Source organism: Motacilla alba, chromosome 7 (genome assembly GCF_015832195.1).
Source record: "Motacilla alba alba isolate MOTALB_02 chromosome 7, Motacilla_alba_V1.0_pri, whole genome shotgun sequence".
Lineage (NCBI taxonomy): Eukaryota > Metazoa > Chordata > Aves > Passeriformes > Motacillidae > Motacilla > Motacilla alba.
In genome coordinates this window covers 21,218,829-21,244,340 of record NC_052022.1, presented here as the reverse complement: position 1 = coordinate 21,244,340, position 25,512 = coordinate 21,218,829, and the positions used below count along the sequence as shown (strand labels likewise).

At 36.9% G+C, this 25,512-nt stretch overlaps 1 protein-coding gene across 2 annotated transcripts in view; it reads left to right on the top strand.

Annotated features, from left to right (window-relative positions):
• Window positions 1–25,512, top strand: part of OLA1 (Obg like ATPase 1) — a 128,109-nt gene that overhangs the window by 45,979 nt on the left and 56,618 nt on the right. The gene's annotated exons all lie outside the window — the stretch shown is intronic.

Below are 25,512 nucleotides of genomic sequence, written 5' to 3'. Positions count from 1 at the left end.
CTGATTTCATGAAGAAGGAAAAATGGAATGTGTTAATAAAAGACAGAAATGGAAGTAGAAGTCTGCTATTTTTGTAAATCCTTGAACTTTTCAGATCCAGAGAGGATGAAGTTTCTTTGTTGCCTTTTACCAGGGCTTGGTCCAAGTTCCTGATGAACTGTGTATCTTTGGGAACCAGTGCCCTGAAACCAGCTGTCAGTTTTCGGCCTGGTGGGTGGACACTGAACCCTGAATCTCCGCAGTCATGATAGAAAGTGACTTAAGAAGAACCCAGGCAGGCTGCTCCTGTTCAAGGGTAATAGGCAGGGGACTGGAGGGTGAGACTTGTATGCCAGCAAGCTGGAAAGGAGGTGTTGTTGAAGATGAAGAGAAGTGGTAGGAAGAGCTGTAAAGCTGTAATAGGAAGTGATCTGGGGATTGTGCATTTTCAAAGCATGAAGAATATAGTGTTTGGTTTCATTTTGATTTGATCTGGAACACATAATCACCTTTGAGCACTGAAATTGTTGCTCCCTGTCTTTGTGCTGTTGTGATTCACACTGCTACTGCCTGTGGTAATGGCCAGCATGGGAAGCAGAGTTCTTCAGAGAATTGGTCTTTTTCTTTTTATGGATGCCAGGCAGGAAGTCAGAAGCAGGTCATTGTGGATTTGTGCTGTAGGCCTCAAGCTCTGCATGCCTGAGTATATTGAAGAAAGGCTTGTTAGGCTTTGACTTAGCTTGGTTCAGTTGGTAATTTTGCAGAAAGCAGTTTGAGAATTAACCAAGTTGAATTAATTAAGGTAACAACAGGTAAGAAAGTGGCTTGATAGGAATGGAGTTGAGTATGGTGACACAAACTTTGGGTAGCTCAGCAAAAGTATTTTATAGTTCTAGGCTGAAGAGTTTGATCCTGTTTTCTTTATTTATTGAGGATGTGTTAAACTGCATTTTCTTAGGACAGAAGGTATATTTGTTGTTTTTTTGACTGCCGTAACAGAATACACTGTTGTTACTTTTTTGTGTTCTGAGGTGTTTTTTGGAGAAGGCTGTTGCCTGTCAGTTGATCCACCACAAGGTACACAGGTGAGCTCTTACGTGGCATAAAGCTGAGGAGAAATTCTGTTTCCTCCTAGCTAATTCTCTACTTTCTTTACTTCATTTAAAAAGAGACAATAGCCCATCTTGAAATGGTGGTGAATTTTCAGCCTTCAAATTTCCATATCCTTGTTAGACTGTTACTTTTCTTGAGATATATGGTTTTAATTAAATCAATAAAAACATTGTTTATGTGTCTAAGGTATATTTAATATATGCAAAGAAACAGGCAACACATGGCAACCACACATGGTAGGGTAACAGGACAAGTAAAAGGAGAGGTAAATTTGTGTTGAGCACCACGGTATTTTTATACATGATTAGTGACAGTACAAACTAGATTCTCTTATCTCAGCAAACAAGGGAATTAAGTTTTCCCCTGCAGAATAGAGCAATCCATTCTTGCGTTTTGATACTTTCTGTAGATATTTTTTTTTCTGTAAAAGTGCACAAACTGAAAATGCTTTACTGATATTTATACTAAACTAGTTGGTCTCCATACACTTAAAAAGAAAAATTTCAGATGTTATCCCAGTTTTAGGGGTAGGGGTATAATTTACTTTTGGTCACACCCCGTTCTGAAAACCTCAGATGTACTTGCTTACTTACTGGCTGAGTGAATGGGGGATTTAATTTTGAAATGGTTGTCTGTCCTGGACAGTGGTGTTTGCAGTCCCACAGTAACCTGACACGTGCTTTAAGGTACAGCTTTATTCCTCTTCCAACTTTCACGGTTTAATTTGGAACATTTCTGACAGTTCTGTTCTTCATGTTTCAGGTGTACTGCAGTTTTGACTGAAGCTGCAGTGTTTTTTGTGGTGACAGAAGGCAGGCTGTTTGAAGGTTATCATAGTGTTTCTTCCCCAGTTTAATGGTTTTAACTACCTTTCAACTTTTATGGCAGATCGGTCACAAGTACTTGTAGAAAATTACTTTCTTTGTATGGTGAGCTATAAATGGCAATTTTGTTACAAGTGTAAATTTACAAATTATGCTTAAACAATGCTTCAGTGAGGAAGATGGTAGAGATCAGTATTTAGTCACTGCTATATCTCTGTCAAGTTTTTGAACATGCTGGGTGTTAAATAGCCAGAGCTCTTCATGTTTTTGAATTTCTCTTTCCACTGATATTCTGCAGTCCTAGTTTTCTAGAAAATATGTTCCACATTTTTCTCTTATTTTTAGTTTCTTTAATGAAATCCAGTCTTTCTCTTCAAAAGTTACAGACAAGCTTCCCCCCAATTTCTGTGAAGTACTTTGCCATCAAATGCTCCTTTTCAATTAATAAAAAACATTAGAGTTGGATGCCTAATGTTTAAAGTAGGGCAGGCAACATTGAGAGCTCACCTGTGCCATCCCCTGGTGTGCCAGTCCTGCAGAGGATCCTGCGAGCTGCCTGTGTTGACTCGGTGCTGGGGCAGTGCAGGCACGTAGGGCTGGGAAGCTCCTGCCTTGCTCCTCTGGAAGTGCTCTGACTTCACAGCAGAGCAGCTCCAGCTGCCTTTTAGCAGCAGGATGGGGAGTTTGGTAACTGATAATCCGTGAAATCTTGTTCTTTGTGATAGGAGTGAAAGAGCTGTGAGGCTGGGTAAACATCCCCTGCAGTCTTACGGAAGTGACTGGTGTGACCAACGCAAGTGGGTTCCTAGAAAGCTTTAATTGCTTTTACTCCAGTTTTGTGTTTGTTATAACTGGAAATGTTCAGTCCACCCCCTGGTTCTGCCTCCTTCAGGGTTTTAGGTAACTTCTAAAGCTATTTATCATTACTTAAAGCTTTGATAGCTATGAATCATGTCAGTTGAGCGTAGTTTATTCTTACTTGAAAAAAGCACTAATCAAAACTGGGTTTGACTATATTTTTGCTGATTTTTGCTCAGCAGTTAAAATCAAGTTGACTTAACTTTATTTTTTTACCATCATGAAGGTTAATGGTAACTTTTACTAATACTGCCAGTGTTTTGATTTGCCCACAAGAATCAAAGCGATGATAAAGTTATTTTACTAAATAAGATACATCCTCTTTTTTCACTGATTTTTTATTTCCTATAAAAATGTGTGTATTTTCTATGTGAAGATACTAATCATCTGCAGCTTTTATATGCTTGAGGCATGATGCATTTTTCCCCCATGTTCTCTAACAAGAAACCATACCTGCTGATTGCTGCTCCTGGAATCCGACTGCTACTGAGAGGAGGCATGTGGGCATATCACTTGGCCACACTCCACTGCACTAACATTTCAGTGAACAAAGTATGACTTACATCTCATCCTTTCACCATGTGTGTTCTGTGCTTTGGGAATCACGGTGGCTCAGTTTATGCAGCTGTAGCTTGACTCTGTCACTTCTAATATCTGAAGCTGTATTTTCATCCTTCTAATGTTAGCTCAAAATTCACCTTGATACGATGTTAACATATCTATCTTTAAAAAAGTGGTATTGTCTTTGACATATTTTGGTTCAATTTTTTGAAGATGCTTTGGTTTTGTTTTATATTGCTAAGTGCAATTGACACCTGTTAAAAAAGCGTTGCCTGTTTACAAATACAAATCCTTCACTGCTAAGTTACCAAAGTTTAAAAATAGTCTGCACATATCAAACTCGTTTGTGTTACACTATCAAGATGTATTGATGTATGCTATTGAGTAGATGATAGTTCCTATTGAAATTTTCTCTTCTTATTTATTGTTAGAGCAACTGAATTAAAGTTTAATAAAATATTTGCAATAGCTCATAGTTCAGCCAAACTTTCAGTTGGCTTTCAGTAACTTCTTCATATTAAATCCAGAAATTGGGATAGCTTTCAAATTAAACTGGCAGTTGTGTCCGTGAATTAATCTAGTGCTTGTGGGTTTTTTCTTTGTAGATTTTTTTTGTTTGGGATTTTTTCGGGTAAATATTGTACAGTGTTTTGATTTTGAGAAAAGACTTCACATAGGAGAGTTTTCTAATCACAGAGTTATGAAAATGGCATTCCTCTACTCCTTTTAGCAAAATCATCCCTAAAATTGAAATAATTTATATTTGCAAGACTGGTTTTGCATTGCGTGTTGCAATTTCAAAATTTCAGTACAAGAACATGTATAGACACTTGGGATGAAGGCTGATGCTTAAAAGCGGTTGTTTGTAAAAGGATCTGAAGAGCAGAAAAGAGCCTTGTGTGTGCTTTGGATACTAGTACATTATTGTCCAAATGTTAATAGTGGATGAAAGGACTGGGATGGGATTCTTGTCAATCTTCTCTCATGCAGTTTCAATTGCTACTACTTTGAAACCTACACATGCAAGAGAGAGGGAGACATTTTGTACACCAGCATCCTGTTTGATAGATCAGTGCCAGTGCAGGATCAACTAGCTTAATTTGGCTGGCTGTGGAAAACTTATAACTAATCAGATTTTTCAATTAGGCAAGAAGATAATTAGGAAGGGCAGTAACCTCTTACGCTGAAGAGTTGTAGAATGTTGCAAGATCTGTTGTCATCCTTGAACATAATGTTAGTGTGTTTGAGATGCAGGAAATCACATTATAAAATCACCCTAACCTCCTGTTACATTGCTGGTGTTTATTTTCTTTTGGTGTGTGTACATGAACAAAATTTGTGCGTTTGTACCTCAGAGCTGTTCAAAGTATTCTGTTTGCAGCTTTGTCTCCAGCAGAGGAGTGAATTTGTTTTCCTGGGCATGTGGGTGCAGATTGTGGAACAGGTGCTGGAAAATTGTCATCACTGTAGTGAGTTAGCCTTTGTCTTTATTGAACAGTAAATTACATTGCCAGACTAAATGAAACTGATACCTGAGCTTTAATCTGTGTTCCTCTAAGGCCGGGTGGTTATACTTTAAAGCACAAATAAACTCAGGTAAGTGTTAAAATAGGTTTCATTTAAAAATTTCTCACAAGTAGTTGTCCTGAGAGCTGAACAAGCCTCCCCAAATATACGGATATTAGGAGCAAAAATTTATGTGTAGCATATTAACCCATGATAATTAAATAAATATCTCTCAAGGATGTACTTTACTTCTTCAGGTAGAGAGAGCTATGAATGTTCAAACATTAAGTTACTAATCAAACAGTCCAAAATTTGTTTTATGTTGAGGTTGCCTCTTGATGTCACAAATTGAATTTTGATTGTATTGTACCTAGAAGGTTTCAGTCTCAAATATTGTAAAGACTGTAATTTTATTTAATTACTTATTCTCATTGAGAAGGAAAATTACTGTTCTTGCGTTCTTGTCGAGCCTTTATCATAGCTTGATAATGCTAGATTTGTTAGTATCACGCTGATTGAAGTGACAGTGGATTTTGGAACCCACTTTGTCATTCATCTTTAGCATAATATCCTATGCCTCTTTATGTCCAGTTTCTTTTTTGTATCAGAACAGATGAAAACATAAAATTTCCTGTCTAAAGGCCACCACCCTTGCTAGAGTAGCAGCATCTAATGCCATTCTATTTATAGATGGAACTTGTTAAGTTTCCTCAGCAGGGACTTAAAGCTATGACCTCGCAGGCCAGAAACAGGAGAGCTACCTACTGAGCTACAAGGGCAATCTCTCAATTCTAAAGAATACATAGAAAATTTCTAATATACTGTACTGTGAGTCATAAAGTACTTGACCAGTAAACCCTCCCTCCCCTGAGAATAAAGACCAGGCAGGCTATCTTTACTGAGTCATTGCTATTATTTGACCTACAACTACTTTTATTACAGTTGTGTGTGTGTGATTTGGCAGTGTGTAATTGCTGTTTAGGCAATGCAGATGAGTTTTTCCTCTGTAATACTTCAAAGAAATCGTCAATGTGTGATAGGGTTGGGGTGTTCAGGTGACTGTTTGTGAAATACATGTTTACCTGTTTGAGTGGGTGTCTTTGCTGATGGTGTATTTTGACTTCTTAAAAACAGTGATAGTTTAATAGTTTATTAATTTTTTTTTGCTGTTTCATGGACTTTCTTGAAAGCTTGAAGGGAAAAGTACTGCAGATGGATTTTCCTTTTTTTTTCTAATGTTTTTGTTTCTGATACGAAATGTTTGCTCGTTTTCCTTTGGTCAGAGGAAGGCTACCTCAGAAAAGGTAAAGTAATAGTTCTTTGCAAAAAGATAAGTGGTTGAATGTTTTCAGTTTAATTAGCTGCATGATTGTATCAGAAAGTTAAGTAGTCTGTAAACTGAGAATATTGTCGCATCCCTTTCAGAAATTTGCTTTCTCAAAAGTGTTGGTTTTTTTTTAAATGCTTTTGAGAAAGTGTTTTTTTTGGCTTGTTTATTTTTAATGCAGAACTGTAAGGAAAACTTTAAATCCTTGAAGCACTTCTGTTTCTCAAGTGAATGGTAGATGGCTATGCTTTCTAGCACAGCTGAGGGCATGGGCTGCCCTGCATTTGTGAATGGCAGTAGTTCACTGTTGCTGCTTGGGGGCTCTTTGTCACTGTCCCTCCTTGCTTTGGAGTTGAATATGGAAGTGAGTCAATACCAAATGAGCTGAGGTGATGATTTCTGAGGCTTATGTGACTTAAATGTTAAAATAGACAAGGAGCAGTTTACATACCTGATTGCTGTGTACTGAACAGTGGACTAACTACTGCAAATGAAGACCAGGAGGAACCTGGCTTTGGGTTTCTTATTCTGGCTCTAAGTTACTTATGCTGGACAAACTAAACAAAGCTTCTGGGTTAGTTAAGATATGCTGTTGTAAGATTTAATTAATATATACCTCCTTTTTGTTCTGTGTCAAGCAAATTTGTCTGAGATCCTTGGGCTGTCAGTTTAGAGTTCCTTTGTCTTTGCCTATGAAAGTTTATGAGACTGTTTAATAAATTGACAGAAAAAGCTCTGGTTCAGTTTCCTTTCAGAATTGCTATTTATGGGAGCTGCCTGGTTTCTACAACAGCCAAAATGCCACTTTCAGAAAAATAGGTGTTCGTCCCTTTCCAAGTCATACGTTGTGCCAGACTTGTACACTGGCTGGGAAGGTCTTCTGAGAGCTGAAGTGGCTCCGTACTCCGACACCTTTTCTCATGGATATGCTGCCACTTTCTTCTGTGCTGTTGGAACTGTTTGTGAAACCACGTAGTAAAAGGGGGTTTGGGGTTTTAAAAATAACCATATTCTTCTTGCTGGGTTATTTTAAAAATAGGTAATTTCTCTAATCACATTCAATATATAATACAGCAAACAGTCATGCTGTTCTAGCTGAGGGAACATTAAGCTGAGATTGCTAAGATGAAAAATGTCTGTAAAAAGGCAGCTATAGGAAATATGCCAGTTGCATCCTTTTTTTTTTTTTCTTTTTTTTTCTTCTTCTAAATTTACAAGACGTAGGGATGTTTTCTTTCAAACCTTGCATGTTGTCCACTGGAGTCTGAAGAAATCTGACTTTCTTATGACTGTTATTTATGCTGAGATGTTATTGAGATGCAGGGTTTGGTTGCAGGTGTGCCTTTGTGCTGTTGTAATGCTAAAGTATTGATGTGGAAATCTGCTGACTTCTTTTGGGGAGCCTTCAACAAAGATAGATGGTATGTTTTCAATATGCTTTCCAGACTTTCTCTTCTGTTCTGATGAAGTCCAGCTTCACTTTGGGTGAAGATGAAGTTTTGCTTTTCTACTTGGGTTTACAATGAGTTATGTATTAGTCAGTTGTCAATGGCATCTCAGCAGAAATTCTTATGGCTTGTTTTTTTCTCTGTTTGGAACTTGTCACTCCTGTGTTTGCTTCACACAGTTTCTCCCAGCTATTTTTTAGTGTATTTAAAGATTAATTTTTATCCTGGTATCTTCTGTGGAAAACAGAATTAGCAATGGGCTGGATTGAAATGCTGGATGTTTATCAGCAGTAGTTGCAAGAGCTGCTTTGGAAACTGTTGCTTTAGTTTTGATGCCAGGGGGTCTCTAGCCTCAAACAACACCTTGGAGTCTCTGTGCCTGGAGACAATTAACAAAACACCAAGCCAAACATTTATTTGTTTTTTGTGAAATACCTCAGAAAAGCTACTTTCAGTCCTTATGTTAGGTTTTGCAGTTGAAGTGAAGATTCATCTGTTGTTGATAAAATAGCAAGAAGATTGTTCAGAACCTCAGTGTTTCTCATTTGGTATGTAATTAAGTTTCTGCATATTCAAGTAATACATGATTAATTTGTTTTCTTTAAAGTTAGTTTAAAAGACTTCCTTTACAAAATCAAACAGCATCCCTTCTTCCTTCTCTCTGCCTTCTTCATTCCCCCCTCCATCATATACGTTTTTCTCCTTATATGGATGATGGCAGAAGCTTCTGTACCTCAAACTCGCTTTACTAGTTAAACTTTTAAAATATGCTTGAGCAGAGGTTTGCATTTCAGTACTAGCCTAGATAGCTGTTACTGAGGTAACAGTTCCTTGACACTTACTGCATATTTTTATGCACCCAGCTTTGGTAATTTCATGTGAAAATTATTATCTCAAAGCTAAATATCAGTAGGAATGGGAAGTCAAGTGTGTCAAAGTGTTGCAAATGGGGGGAAATGTAGAAATACAGGAATGTATGCTACCTGAGAGGCATTGCTTGCTTTCAGACAAAATATGTAAAGAATCATAGGGAATCCAAAAGTTGGGCAGTTTAAGACTCTGAGTTGGGTTCTCTGAAGTGTCAAAAAGCAGAAAAATTAATCCAATGAACATCACCATAGAAATTGTGTGTGTGTATAGTGTACAAGATAAGAAATATTGATGTCATATTTTTAAATTGTTAGGGATAGGATGATGAAACTGCCATGCAAAGGGAAGAATCTAATATGTTGTATGTGAGTTTAATCTATCCAAACCAGCAAACCCTAAAATGTTTTAATCATAAGCAGATGATTATTTCATAGCTTAATTACAAGGCAGAATATAAAGATTGTTTTGGTATTCTTACTGCATTTTTGTCTTCTCAACTTACCTTCCGGTTTCTCAAAAATGTAACAAAATCAGCAAATACAGCTCTAGGTTATTTTATTTTAGTTCTGGTTTTTAAATCTGAATTATCTCTGTGTTTATGGTGTCTTTTATTTTGCTTTGAAGTTCTTTGCACTTAAATGCAAATGTAAATGAAATATGTTCCTTCATTCTGTGCAGCATAGCTGCTTTAATTATTTTTTTAACAACTGTGTGCATAAAGAAAACAAAACTGTTCATTGGACTGTGCAGTATTTAGGAAAAAAACATGTTTTTTCTGTAGTGCCACTCTTGGCCCAAAACTACATTAAGCAACAACTGAAATGCATCACTTTCAGTTGGTTTTAAGACTTGAAAATACACTTCCAGAAATTTCCTTCCAAGGGTAGCACAACATTCAACTATTGTTTGCTATGGATGTAGAAAAGACAGCAAGAAAATAGAACTTTTTTGTTTTAAAGTGATTTAAATTTATATATATTAAGCTAGTGTTTAAATATTGAGTGCTTTGTGCAATTACAAAACATTGTAAGTGTGGGCAGAGCTCAAGTCAGTGGGATCCAGAGCCTTACCTCAGTTTCTGCTTTTAGCAAAATAATAGATCATTTTCCCAGAGCCATGGTTCATCTTTGTAGTTAGTATGTTGAGCTCTAATTTGTAGAGATAGTTTAGTCATTATGATAAAACTTGTTATAAAAATTTTGATAATGAAGAGTTAAAAAGCTCTTAGTGTTTTCTTTTTATAAGCCACCTGTTGCCTTAGATGCATAAGTATATGAATTCGAACAAAGTGCTCATCACTTGTCAGCCATCAGTGGCAGCATAAAAATTACTTGTGGTGCTTGCTTTGCAAGAAGTTCTTTTGTGTTTGTGACATCAGCTTTGTTTTATACAATTAAAGTATTACACGCTAGAATAATCTAAATTGCAACCACTAAATGGTGATGTAGTTCTTTTTTCATGGAGCTGAATTTGTTTACTGGTTGTATACAGCTATTGACTACTGTTTAACATGACATGTCCCTTTTGCCTAGAACAGTCTTTGGAAAAGGTGGTTTTTTGTGTCCTGTTCTTGTCTCCCACCCCCTCCATTTCTCCTCCCTTCACCATTATGGAGAGCTTTTCTCCTACTTTTTTTAACAAGTAGATAAAAATACATGTTAGGCTTCAGGGTTTCTTTTTTTTTTTCAACTAGCAAATTAATGGCACATGATGATATTGGAACAGAGAAAAAAGCCTTGCAGTGAAGTGATCTGGACTGCAGGAGATGTTGTGTTCCACATGAACACATTTTGACGTGTACTGAATAGTTTTTGTTTGCACGGTTCAAAATAAAACCCACAAGCAAACCACGTTTTTCTGATTCTGACCCTACTGTACTAATGACTGTACAGATACCTACTGAATGGCTTTCTCTGTTGGAAATACCTCATGTGTGATGTTCTGTCCCTCTGTTATTGCTGTATTTTTTAAAATTTATGTATCTTCCCATTTCACAGTGAATGGGAAGAATTTGCATGTGACTCGGCCATGATTTCTTCAAGTTGTTCTCCTTGTATTAAAACAGATATTCAGTGCTATAGAAATTTGTGAAAAATCTGCTGTCCCCTTCTCAAATCACGTTGTATTGAATAAAATGTGGTTTTTGTGGACAATTCAACCAAGTGGATGAAGTTAGTAGTTTTTTGTATGTTAGCTGAATATGCAGTAGCCCCCATAACCTTAGGAAAGGCGTAACATATCTTCAGAATTTCTATATACTGAAGTCAGGTGAGGCATAGTTCCCATTTGAAGAAATGAGGCTCTAACTAAGCTACTTTATTACTGATTTTTGTATTCAATTGCTTTGTTTTTGCAAGGACTATGACTACTGTGTAATTCCATATTTGGGCAGGACTTACTGGGTCTGCTGAATCTGTGATAAAATCTCTCTGGCTGCATACTAGTCCTGGAGCATTAAAGGCTCCCTTCAGCAGTCACCTCTCCTCCTTGGGCCTGAAGCCCTGAGACAGGAGCATATAAATTCAACTTCCCTGTTCTTGCACACTGGTCTAGTAACTTGCCCTTCTGAGGAATAATCCAAGTTAGAGATTTAGATAGAAATAAAGTTAAAAGTAGCTTACAGTCAGATAATGACTACAGCACTGTTCCAACAATAATCCTGTGGGGATGGGATATGAAAAGAATGTAAATGCAAGCTAAAGACCATGCAGAAAAAATACAGCTCTCATTTAGTTTTTTCTCATACAGTGGCTTTGATAAGAATATGATTATTTTTAAACTGATAAGCCATTAACAACATTCACTTTATTAAAATACTTCCATTCTATTATTCTGGCATAATTCCAGGCTGCTAACTGGCTAATTATGAATTCATGCTCTCATCCTTTCACATGTTTTCATGATGTCATTTTTCCTAAAATGTGTATGTAAGCAAGTAGGGAGAGAGAACAAACGTGACCTTTTAAAGTACTTCTATATTTTTTCCAACGTGCAGTTCTTCTGTTTAGTCATACTGTGTGATTCAAGTTCCGTGAACTGCAGTCAAGTTCTGCTCAGTGGGAATAAAGATGGCTTGGTCTGAACCTTAACTAATCAGCATATATTTATAGGAAAAAAAATAAACACCTTCCTCTCTCTGTATTGATTACTTTGGCAGACTCACGGTAAAGTGACTGTGCCATTTAGAGTGAATAATTTAGCATATGTGTCAATTGATCATTTACCAATTCATATTCTTCTTGTGAGGATATAGATTGTTCGCTTCTAGTTGATTTGTCCCATACCAAAATAAAATAACACTTATATATTTGTTTAAATTTAATTTTCCCCCTCTCTGTATGGATTCACTGTGAGTGGTTTTGAGTATTAGTGGATGCAGTTGCACTCTTAAGTACATAATTGGACGGGGGGAGGTCATTGCATATATATTTTTTCCTCATGGAGAAGTATTGCAGAGTCATTGTTGACTTGCTTTAGCCATTGTTGGAGCTGGGAGGTACAGTGTGAATAGGCCTAGCAGAGCCAAGGTACTGCCAGCTCAGTTGGCTCCTCAGCTCTTCAGTTGTCTTGCTCACTTGACCTGAGCAGGGTTTCAGCTACTAAGAGAATATAAAACCGTTCTGAATTATTTCATAATGTGCTTTTAATGAAGCCCCCTATTTTTTACAAAAGTGTTAGGTGTTATTAAATTTTAATTTTCCTCCTATATGGTTAGTGTAATGCTAAGGTATCTTGACTACCTCATTTGAGCATTGTTGTTGAATAATGTGATGGACCAGACACTTCTAAAGGTAATTTACATAATAATTCTGATTCTCCTAACCAGCCACCATTTTGGGCAAGAATTTAACATTTTTTCCTAGTCTTGCTTTGGGTGGAAAGGTGCAGCTTGCTGGTCAGTGAATTAAGGGAACCAGTGGAGTCCAGGAGAGCCGTGTATCCGAGTGGTGTGGATGTGTCCAGTGTGCTTCCCACGCTGGTGTCCCGTGGATGTGTGTGGATTCCCTGAGCAGGGGGATGAGCTGATGGCTGCAGGCTCTTCCTTCCTGTGTGCCCTGTGCTTGGCCCTCGCTGGGCATTTGCTTGTTTTCGGCTGTCCCTGTGTTGTGAGCACATGGGGCTGGATTTGGGAGAGGGGACATGGGGTCACTTCTCAGGAAGTGATGCTGGGAGGCAGGACTAGCAGGCACTGCCTGCCTGGAAGGTGCCCTCAGCTGCCACTGTAAGGACAGCTTGGTGCAGAACAGCAGCGTTTCCAGCTTGTGTGCTGCAGTCATAGGAGGAGTCCCTTCATCTGGTTCCCATAAACATCCAAATTCCCTCCCTGCTGGAGAGAAATGCTGCTTTTGTCAGCTAAAACCAGCAAGTTAAGCTTTTCTCTCATCTCTTTCTGTTTGAGGATTTTTTTCCCCAAAACTCCTCTGCATGTTTGCTGATTTGAGTTTTTTTTTCCCTTCCCACTTCTGTTTTCTTGCTGTCTAACAGCAGGGTGGTGTTGGTTAACAGGATTTTGTACACCAGTGGTGCTATTTACTAGAATGTTGTTAATTTATTGTATTAGAGCAGTGAAAATATGAGAAACAATAATTTGTTCACAGTCTCAGAGAACTGAAAGCCTTTTGACTGGAAAGATCAAGTCAAATATCTCTAAAACCATTGCAGCTATAGGAGAATTGTTTTAAGTTGAAATCTTAAATTTGCTGAAATTTGGTATGTTTATACAAAGCAATTTCAAATCTCAGCCATAAAATCACTGTGAAGTTTTTTTTTTCTGTTTTAAACTTTGCCTTGGTGAACAAATAATGTTCTTTGTTTCAGAACGTCTGTAATTATATGGAAGTGTATTAATTCTGAATTATACAAGCATTGCATAGAAATACTTTCACCAAACTAGGCTGAAATATTGAGCATTTTTGAGAAGACAGAACTTTTTGGAAGTCTTTGGTAAGGGAAAATACAACTTGTGTTTAAATGCAGTTTGAATTCATAAATCAGTATCATATGCCACCAGTTTTCATGTCTTGATGGAGTGAGTAGATGGGTAAGCTGGGCTTGGGGCTGGCCCTGGGGGGAGCAGGGCAGATGGAGCTGCACCGAGAGCAGGGATGTGTTCCTGTGGAATGCAGACAGGGCCTAACTGCCTCTCCTAGGAGGAAGGGATATTGTAATATTATCAGCAATGCTGTATTGAAAATTGAAAACAAGTAACTGAAAACACATTGTAAAGAAACAGATGATTTAAATGATTCGGAGAACATTTCTAATGTAATCAGCAAACCACAGAGAAATTTGCTTGTGATCAGAGTTCTGATTTTTCACCAAAATGGAAAGTCTAGTCAAGGGTAATCCATCTTTTGTTCACTTAACATGTTTTTTTCTTAGCTATACTTTTTACCAATTTATTTAAAGAAAAAGATTTTATATGCATATGTACTATTAAATAAATGTCAGAATGGAAACTTAATGGCTTAATAGCTTTTTGGAAGTTTCCTTCTTCTGCAGTGGCATGTCATAAAATGTAGAAAATTTTCATAGACACTAATTATTTGAAAAATAAGCATTTGGTTGATGTTGGCTAGCTGAAAAACAAAATGCATCCTGTTTTCATAGCATTGCAACAAACAGCTCTGCTTTCTTCAAACTTTTTTTTGAGAAAAGTCTCTTGTTGATTTTATTGTGTGTTTCTCCTAAACTTTTTGAAGTTTAAGCATATTTTCAAAAGATTTGAAATAAGGTTTTCCTGCCATATCAAAAGGAAATAGTAACACTTTCATTCTGTGTTATGTGATATAGTTGAGTTTTTATTTTAATCCCTGATCTAATTTAGGTTAGAACATTCCATTACGTAAAAAGTACATACAGCATTCTGTATCAAGGTTGTTACAAAAAGAGAAGAATTAAACAGTGAACTGTCTTTTTATAACAAACTCATTTGGAATCATAAGGTTACTTTAAAATAGGATGTAAATCTTGAGGAATTTTCTTTTCTGTCATATTCTTCTCCTCGAACTAGCAGGGGCGTGAGGTCTGCTAGAACAGTTCTGGCCTCTGGCTTGCTCCTGTCAGCTCTGTCCTGTGGGCAAAGGGTGAGCAGGCTGTTGGTTGAGTGAAACTGCATGAAAGGATGCTGGGGCTTAACTTGCTGGTCTGGAGGGCATCTACAGCAGTAGTGTTATAGGCATTGATGTAAATGTTTGAATATTGCATGTGCCTTTTGCATATCCTTTGAAATTTGGGGAGTTGCGTCATCTTTCATGTATTGTGGAGAAGTTTAAGTATTGTGGCTCAGCATCTTGTGTGAGTTTACTAGGTTTAAGGAACCCTAAAATAATTCTGTCTTTTTTTTTTATAATAAAGGTAGCCTCTTCAGGATAGATGTGGTCCAAGACAAATGCTACATGATAGCTTTTGGGGGAAAATTGCAAGGAACCTTCCTACAATAACTGGATGAAAGTTTTTTTTATAGATTTAAGGGTATCTGATGGACAGCTTGCTTCAGAGACTTCAAAAATTGCCAGAAGCATGATAGCCAGTACGATCCTTTTATTTTAAAGAGTTTCTTTGAGTGTTTTGAGATGGAGACAATCTTCATTCTGTCTTAAGAATGATTTTCAGGTTAATTTTATCAGGAAAATAAGACTAGGGTCAAACCAAGCCTTGAACAAATGATGTTTTGTTCTGGAATTAGCAGTCAGCATTGTCTATTTCAGTGTTTTCTGAAAATGTCTCACTGCCTGTGAGTTTGACAGTTTGTATCACAGCTTATTGAAGAAGTTGTGGTAGCAGTGATGTTTAAAAAGGCAGGGGTCAAGTGAAGGATAATAACGTTAGTATTTATTTTTCTTTCTGGAATGTTTGAATTTAAAATACTTTTTTTTTATCAGAGAAGAAATGTTTTAAGATACATGTTTCCTCATGCTAAAAGGCAATTTGAGGTAGCCTGCTCGATACAGGCTTTCTTTGCTGTGTGATACAAATGTCCATACTGATATTCATGTGTAGAGAATTTTGAGAATTTGGGTGCACCTTTGTGTAAGCACATCTATTGGATTTCAAAATTTGAAGAAACTCTGAAAGGGTGTGCATAGAATTGCTAGCTTATAGTGCCTAGGAAACAAAGGCAATACTGCTGAGAAAGGCAGTCTGCCCTCCCTTTGGTGTTGGCCATGTTTTTGCCTGTGCACTGCCCTGTGCCTGGATGTGAGCCCAAAATTAGCTGTGGTTGTGTGCCGGACTTCATGGAAGGCCTGATGTTTACTACTGACCAGCTACGGCTTTGTAGCTGCAATCCTTGTGTTTGCCCATGTAGTCATCATGGAACTGCAGAAAGATAATATGCACTGTGTTTGGAAAGCTTAGAAAACATGGCAGGTGACACAAAATAATTCCTGACGTTGGAAAATTCTGTTGAGTGATAAAAATATATGGAAGCTGTTAAATAATGGGGAAAAAATGTAAGAATATATTTTCATACTAAAGTGTTGGTCTCCACAGAGACTGTTTGCTAGAGCTGATTGTGAACTCAGTTTTACCTCGCAAGCATTTTTAGGTATTACTTTTAATACAGACAGATATAAAATATAAAATATGATGTAAGAAGTAGAATGTGGGTTTAAAAATAGCATGTAGAGGTAAAATACTGTTACTGTTTTAAAGTGGTATTTAATAGCAAAGCAGAAAATAACTATCTAGCAAAGTCTGCTGCGGTACTGGCGTTGCAAACCAGTGTGTTCAGAAGAGCCCTGAGGCTGTCTGGCAGCCATCCCCACAGCCCAGGGGGCCTGTCATTGTCACAGCCTGGGACAATGCTGCTTGTCCTTAGCTGCAGTTCAGGTGCTGTGATGATGCCAAAATACTTCATTTGCCATGAAAATAGTGAGACTGTATTATTTCTTCAACTCTGCATGAATGAGGGTAATGTATAGGTAGGGCATGTTTATGGATGGTGAGCTGTCCTTTGGGACACAGCGGTTTATGTGAATGGTCCTTGCCCTACAAGAACCATGTGGTGCAAGGGTAGTCCCTAAATGGCTTACCTAATCATGCAGAGCCTGCACTGACATTTTTAATTCATGAATTAAAAGTAGTTTAACTTCAAATTCTCAAGTTGAAGTTTTCAGTGTTTTAAACAAAAAGGTTCATAACAAACTCTTCCTCATGCTACAGTATTTTATATAATCTTTGTCTTTTTCTAGCATTAAGAAAAGTGTTTCTGTAATGTTAATTAGCTAGTAACTGCTGTTTTCAGTGTGCTTTAATTACTGTATGTTGCTTGATTATATGTTATGAAATAAACTTAAGGTTATTCTAGATTGTTAAACGGTGAGCTAATATGTAACTACTGTGCTTAAGATGAAGTTTTTCAGATAGGGTGGTAGGAATATTGGGAAGAGGAAAAGGTGGAAGTGCAGCTCTCATTCTTAGAGACATATAAAGACAGCTTTTAAAATTGCCTCCTAGATTTTGAAATTAATATTTAAGAGAAATATCTGGTAAAATACCATTAAAATACTTTAAAACGTGCATAATCATAGAATAGATTGTAAAGATGTAACTCTAGGATGATTTGCCTATGTGTTACTAATAGGTATCCTTTGCTGGCAGTGTAATTGTACAATGCAAGATACTTGTAATTTACTATTACTAAAGATTTTTTTTTAAATGCTCCTGTTCAAGTTATATTTAGCAATAGCTACACTGCAAAATTACATCTATGTACGTGTCTAGTTCTGTCTACACATGTAGGTTTTGTTACAGTGACAGTTGCACTTTCTAATTAGCAAGATGTTTAATTAACCTGGTGGTCATGGACAGTTTTATTTTCAGTTTCAGCTGGACCAAATGCTGAATGAAGGGTTGTACATGGTGGTTGTGTTACGTTTGGTAACAGAGAAAAAGAAGTAAGCTAAGCATTATAGATGAGTCAAAACATCTGATAACAAAGATATTTGATGGCCTTCCACATTGAAATAAGAAAGTTGAAAATTTTCTTGAGCAAAAATTGTAAGTATTGTAAAACATATCCTGTAACTGCTCTGTCTCTTTAAAAAGATATTTGCAGTAGTAACTGATCTAGCATTGAAAACCACTAAGAATTTTAATATTGTTCATATGTAATTGCTGTAATCTCTGGTCTTTGCAGGAGATGGTACTTAACATACTCAAGGTTTTTTCCCATGGTGTTTCTTTCTCAGATTGCTAGAATAAGGTCTGTGTTTATTTCAGTCGATTGTACATAGAAATAAAGAGTTTACATTTTTAGCTGATGCATAACATTTTTATTTGCTTTACTCTGTCTTAAATTCTAGCTTGATCCTTAGTTAAATTTTGTGGTTATGTTCAGATACTTCCCCATAGATCTTCAAATAGTACATGTAAGCAGCTGTGTAGCTCTGATCTCGGGCTACTTTGCAAACAGGGAAAAATACATGAACATAAATCCTCTATTTTGCCAAATTATTCCCCCAAAGATTTTCATCATCATTTCTTTTACAGTAATTTTTCAAAATTACTTCACCAATATTTTAACTCTCAGTAAGCTACCACTCAATAAATTACATATTCGAGATCTTTTAGTTTTGTAGGTTATTTTTATAAGTTCCTAATTTTTAAAGAGTTTTTGTTTGAGGTAGTGTAAGAGTGTGGCTCAGCAGTGGTGATACCTAGGAGAATAAGCTCAGTGAAGGGGGAGGGGGTTGTTCTTTTCTTTGTAGGCTAATAAAATGTGGCATTTTAACTGCTGTGGAGAGGGTCTCAATTGTGGCCACTCTCTCAGTTAAGTAACTACTTAGGGACTCTGAATATGCATTTTTTTCATTCAAAGAAGTAAAACAATTAAGTGTTCCTTCCTCTACAAATGTTACAAAATATAACATATATGTTAATTTCCCTTATTTCACTATTCTTCGTGAATACTGGGGCCGGGTGCAGGTGGGAGCCTTCTCTTGTTCCTTTTAAGTTTCATGCATTTTACTGCAGTTGTTAAATATCAGCATCTCACTGCCAAGTCACTAAATGGTGATTCTTTGAATTTTTTTTTTGAGTAAACTTACTGCTCATTCTGTAAAAATCAGTTAGTGGCATTTTGACATATGAAAAGTTTGAAGTCTTCTGGATTCCTTAGTCACCAGATAACGATATTAATAACATAGTAGTGTGTAGCAGTGCATAGGTGAGATTTTAAAACATTTGAATTCAGCTTGTGTTTAAGGTTGATAAATATGAGTGAATCAGCCTGGGGTTTTAGGTGAAAATATTTTCAAATTTAAAGCTCTTATGCCCTGATGGGATTGTTTCAGTGGTTGACTGAAACATTCAGGAGAAGGGAAACGTTTCTTTAATGCCAAACAGAGGGAATTGAGCTAGGAATTGGGAACAGAAAAAGGAAAAAATCCCCAACTTTAAACATCCCTCTGATTGTGATTATCATGAAACTGAGCTTTGCTTCAAGATTTTAGCCAATGCTGTGTTTTCATAATTTAATGGGTATTTATTTTCTGAGTAGTAAGTGATTTGTATTTCTTAAAAGATGCCTATAACGAACTGGGTCTATCAATAAGTAACTCATTTGCAGCATTATTGTACTCAATCATGAGAAGTTTAATTGCAGTTTGCTTCTATCATTTTCCTTGACAGCTGTTGAAAAAAAATAATGTGGTAGATTTGGATTTAAACTGACTTCCAAGGAGGAGATATTTGTTCAAAAGCAGTCAGGGAGTGCAAAGATCCATGCCAATATTCAGAATTCGTATTTCCCTTGAATGGAAGGTTGTGATAAAATGGTACATGGTGTGTTTTCATTGCCTGTTGAAAGACTTTCATGCAGTTAAAATAAGCATTTTGATGGTGGTTGAATTAAGAGTTTTTGTCAGTCTCTTCTCATCATGGATGATTAGACTAAAACGTCTGCTTGTCTTGACTTGAGATCACCACAGCTTCAGATAACATGCTTTGTGATTGAAGGTCGAAATATTTTGAATTCTAATAGGCTGCCAGATGAATTGCTTGAAATAGACTGTAAAATTTCAAGGCTTCCTTTTCCATCTGCTGTGAAAAGAACCATTGGGAATGGTTGAGCTTGATGATCATAGAATTACGGGATGGTGATTCTAAAACCCTCAAAGGGAAGTTGCTATGGAGATCTAGTTCCAAACTGTGAAATGATTCACCTCTGAAAGGCTTCAGGGTCTGAGAAGCTGAACACATCATTGTTCAGGTGGTCATTGGTTAGGAAATTGCTGGTGCCTGTGTAATCAGCACTCCTGTGGTAGTTAACGATCTAAAAAGGTTTGTTCTGAATGATGTGGGACAACAGCAATGTGCATAAGATGGCTTCTCTCAATCATAGTTTGCTCAGCCTGGTGCTTGTAAAAATACAGTGAGCTAAATGGCAGGGAGACGAACTGCCTCATTGAGGAGGTCTTTTAAAAACAAAATTCTTTTCTGTGATGGATTTGACATCTAAAGTAAAAGAGGAACAACTGTTTCAGCTTAAAAAGCTGTGGTTAGATGTTGCAAAAATATCATATATTTATTTTGCAAGGAGCAGAACAGTGGGGCTGCATATTTGTATTTGCTTGCAGGCTAAAGAGTAATACCATTGGAAATAAAGATTTCTACCCAGTCACACCTCAGGAACATAATGAAGTAGCCTTGATGTATTCATATTACTCCTCTTCCATCCCTCCTCCCCAATATTAGGGCCTACAAGGCACTCTGCTCTGGCAGTCATGGAAAAAACACTCTGTATATCCAAGATTCAGGTTAATCAAAGCCTATGTTTTCTTTCTCAGTTTCTAATTTATTTGTGTATTTTGAGGCTAGGAAAAGGAAATAACAGGCCATTTTTTAGCATACATGCATAAAACAAGGCATTTTGTCAACTGCTGCTAAAATTTGCCAGCAGATTCTTAGATTGCTTGAAAACTCCAACATACAAACAAGTATTTAATGTATTTTTTCAAGGAAGCCAGAAGTCATTTGCACAGTGCACGAGTAGTTAGTGACTATACCTGCCTACCTAATTCAACATAAAACATTTTCCTGACCATATGATGTTCAAAAAGTCTGCGTTACTTTTCCTTGCATAGTCAGTAACACCCTTTCACAATCTCTTAATGGTTTCTAGTAAAGAAGATGCCAGTGGCTACTAGGTGGTGCCAGATAGTTACAGAACACGATTGATGTGTTCCACAATATAGTTGCCATTTAAGTAAAATGTTGCTGGATAAAAAGTGAATGTCTGAGGGCTAGGGGTTACTTTACTGAAATAACTTACAAAATGAGTTCTTTAATTCCCATGTGATGGGCCAGCCAATCTATAGCAAGCAATTTATTAATTTTTTGTTATGATTTTTTTATAATTATAAAGGAAGAGACTCAACATCCAAAATAAAATATTAGTATCGAGTTTTGTGTGGTCAGCTGTTACATGAAGATTTGATCATTGAACAGGAAATGTTGCAAACCCTCTTTACCAAGTTTAGCATCTCAGATAAGATGCAAATTATATATTATTTTGGGTTTTTAGTGTTTCAGATTCTGTTCTAAAAAGATCATTTGATATTTCTTGTAATTGCAAGCCTGTACTGTGATGTGAGGTCCTAAGAGCTGTGACATCTCTTAATTTATAGAGAAGTAAACATGTGAAAAATAGTGTGTGAAAAATAATAAGCTCTTAACCTAATGATGCAGCTAAAGTTAATGATATATTTTAAAATGATTGTTATTAATTTTTATTATTGGAAACTCATAGGCAGCACTCTTCTAAAATTGAAATTGATTTGCAAAGGATAAATCTGGATTAATAGTATTGCTTCTTTTGCATTAAATTTGTTTTACACTGTGTATGTGACACAATGTCCAGAGGGAAGGCTTTATGATGAGGCACATTTTTGTGAGGTAAATTTACTGAGAGATATATTGCTTTTGTTTCTAAAGCTATTTTATTCACTTAGCAACACTGCACTTCATTACAAACTTAGAGAGGGCATATGCATACCTAATGGCACTGATAAAACAATATTTGCTGATCTAAATCTTTACCTACTCTCATTTTTGTTATACATTAGCTGATCTTCCCTTAAGTATGTTTGCTCCTCCACACCTCCCTTGTGCAATAAAATAGATCCTGAGAGGAGCAGCGTTGAGATAATGGAAAATAAGGTTCTTTGTCAACATGGGATAGACTGAGTTTACAACTCCTTGTAAGTACTCTTCTTCCAAATACTATCTTGTTCTTCTCGTGAACAATGACTGCTCTGTAAACATAGCTTTCTTTTCCCTCACCAGTCAAATTCTATAATCCATTTTTATAGCATTTTTGTAAGGCACTGCGAGGAGTTTTGACAGTTTTGTAGGGCTGTTGTTCTGTCATAGCAAAAACATCATTTTACTTTTGGAATATTTGGAATCTTCTTGGATAACTGATTTCTTGCAGCTAAAAACTTCTTACAGAGTATTTTTTTCCTTGGTATTTATATATCTTAAGTTATTGCTTTAAATGCTTTTGAAGAGAAGTTGCTGTATTGAAACAATTTTGTACTGTTTGTTGTGGGTTTCAGGACGGTTGTAGTTTTGCATTCCGTGCTGAACTGAGCTGCTCTTCTCTTTGTTATTTTGCAGACCAACCTTTCGGGTTGTGAAGAGTGTGGAACAGGGAGCTGAGCTATCTCTGCACAGGAGTCAGAGTGGGCTCAGCAGAGTTTAGTGGCTTGGACTTTGTTGTAGCATTAGGACTTCAGAGTGTTTCAGTAGGAGTACAGTCATGGTAACCGCTAAGTCGTGCTATTCCAGACCCAATAAAAACTTCAGAGCTCAAGTGGGTTTTTTATATTACTGCACCTTTGACATAATCAGATAAATAGTCCATGAATAATTCAGATGTTTCCCATGTATCTGGTCTAGGTAGAAGGCTTGGTAGAACTGCCCTGTGTGTTTCTGCTAATGGCTGCTTGTTGCTGTTCATGATCTCTGTAGATATATTGTCTTAAAAACATAGTTACTGCTAGCAGTTATATTTTGTTATGGCGACCCTCAGAGATTCCGGGTATGACTGGCACCATAGAGCATGACACTGAATATTCCTAAAGAGAAGACCAGGATGACTGACCTTCAGGAAAGAGGAGCACAGCCTATCTCTGTGCCTGCAGCACAGAGATAGTAGAGTGTTTCTGGAAGCAGTATGAATGCACAGTCATACATATTGGGCATATTTCTACTTTCCAAATGGTTTCTGCTTAGGAAACTATGTTTTTGTATAGTGTAGATTCCATCAGATTGCAAATATATGCATTTCAGTCTACTTTTGAGTAGGAAAATCTGGATGTATGGTACACAGATATGTTAGAAATTATCCACTGATGTTTGTGGCCAGACCTTCCTGTGTGCTGTATGCTTTATGCAGGCAGTGCTGCTGCAGAACACTCACCAGGGAGGGGAGTTCTGTGGAGAATCCCCCTTGTTCCTGTTTGCTTCTCTTTTTATGAATTAAACTCACAAAGGAAGGATTTCAGTCATTAGTACAGAAAGTAACATAAAATAGAACGGGACTGAGCTCAGGGTGACAAGAGCACTTGTCTCTGAAGCAGGCATATGCATTCTTCAGGTATTTAGGCTTTTGACCAGGCTAAGTTCCTAATTTGCCTCTTCTTCCAGTTAACACAATTGTGGTTTGTGAAAATCTGAAAAGGAGGCTAGTTTTTCCTAGGGAATTTTAAACAATTTATGTGACATGCTAGCCCTCTCAAAAAGTTTTAGATCGCGCGCTGCCCTTCTCAAGGTATCTTCTGATAGTGAATCTGAGTTGTCCAGATAGTGTGTTGCAAGAAAGGAAATTAAGGAGGGTGTACCAGTTGTGTCCCAACTATTTGGTGGGAAGTGTAGTGATAGTATTTAAAATACATAATCAAGGGCAGTCAGAACAAGCCCTTGGCAAACAGGGACAAAGGGCTCAAAGATTCATTACTTAGCTGTCAGATGATGTCCTTTATTCAGTATGACCAACTTGATAGCAAATCTCAGCAGGTAGAAGGTTTTGCCTGTGGAGTGATGGCTACAGCCCAGTGGTGCCAGGATGAAAGAGCAGTGGCAAGTAAACACATTTTACATCTGAAATAAATCACTAATATTTGTCAGACACACTCAAGAATAGGAGCTCTGGAGCAGGATTTTACAGAGAAGCTCATTGGAGTGACTATCTTGGTAACAACTTTTCTCTGATAAAACTGCCTCCATCAGGAACTGGATTGTGGTTTCTTCTGCCAGCTCTGGTGTCCTGAAGTGAATACTTTGCCTCAGTGTTTCCCGGGGAGATGTTAATTTTTATCTCTGACCTTGTGCAGTACTGGCTTTACGAGTACTTTTATGCAAATGTAAATTCTTTGTATGCTTAAGAAGTTGATACTACAGTCATTTAGAATCCTGTATTGCTTCTCCACGCTCTCATTGTGTGTCTGCTGGTGCAGCAGTAGATGTGCCCTTTTTTGTCAAATGCTCCCAATAGATTTGATATTGGAAGGGCTGCCATTCAGCTGCTGTTTCAGACTTTCGGGGAACGGTTTGCTCTCCCCTGACTGGTGTGGTATTAGGGCTCAGCAGGCTAAATGTAGCTGCTTGTCTTTTATATAGGTAACTAATGAATTAAGTCCTAATACTACACCAGTCAAGAAAGCCCAAAGCAGCTGCTTTTACCATCCCGTGTCTGTATAGCTCTATGGTACACATAAACCGTAATGTTGTGTTCAAAGTCATTAATGCTGCACCTAATATTCTGAACTGGTTTTTGTTGCTAAAAATCAGCTAAACTTGAGAATAAAAACAAGTGTTTTAAATGGAAATTAAAGCCTTTTCTTATATTTTTACGATGCAGGTAAGACAAAATAATTATTGCCAGAGTGACTGCTTGCATTTGAAATAAATTTATACATATTATTTTTAAAAAAATCTAGTTAACTTTAAAATATGTAAGTTTTCTTGTCATTTAGGGTTCTGTGAAGCTGATCATCAAGAGGGTTGCAAATCATTGGCGGTTTCTATTTTCAGAGTTCCACATCCCAGAGTAATTTGCTTTAATTTCACCCAATTTAACCTATACTTCACACCATCACCATTCAGCTTTAATAGCTATGTTCTATGCATAAGAAAAGCAGATAAATGTCCACAATTAGACTGCAAGTGATTACAACTAGTTAGGGCTTTATGAAGACAAAACTTAAGGGGCTGTAGCACAAAACAAAGCCACAAAAGATGTCTAAAAAAATTCTTTCTTCAGAAGTCAAGGTTTACTACATCGTTTTATTTAATGTTTTTTGTACTTGATTTTGCTTATGTCGAAGATGTAGGCAGGTGCATCTTCTTCAACTGAAAATTACTCTGCTTAAAGAATATTAGGTTTGTGTTACAGGTGATTAATTTCACTTGAAATTAGCTTGTAAGGGAAAACATGCTAAACCTACTTTATTTTTGGTTCTTTGTTAACATGTGCTTTGTTTAAGGAGCTGTAAAATGTTGATTCTGAAGGTATTATTTTCTCCTTCTAATAATAAATATGCATAGTAAAATGTACTATCATCAAAGTTTAGTACATTCTGTAATGTTAAATATACCTGTACCTCAGTCAGAAATAGCAGTATCTTTTACTGTTTAAATCTTTGGAATACTGATGATAGCATGTCAAGCCAGTCTAAGTATAGATATTATTTATAATTTTTTTCTTTACACTTCCAGTCTTGGTTTTTTTTTTTTTTTTTGTAGCTCAAAGAAATACCCCACTTCTAGCTTCCCACTCAAGTTACTGTATTTTAGTTTGTTTTGTTCTCTCCCCCATTCCCAGCAGTGAGTGGCCAGATAGATATTATTGCTCATTTATGTCAGGGTTTATGCCGGGGGGGTGTGTGTACCGTGATGTGACGTGCCCGTCTGTGCCGAGCAGCTCTCTTTGATGGCAGTCATTGAACGTACGTGGGAGAGGAAGTGCAAGTACCAATTATTCTCTAGGTCTGGTTTGTTGGTGGTGTTATTAAACATT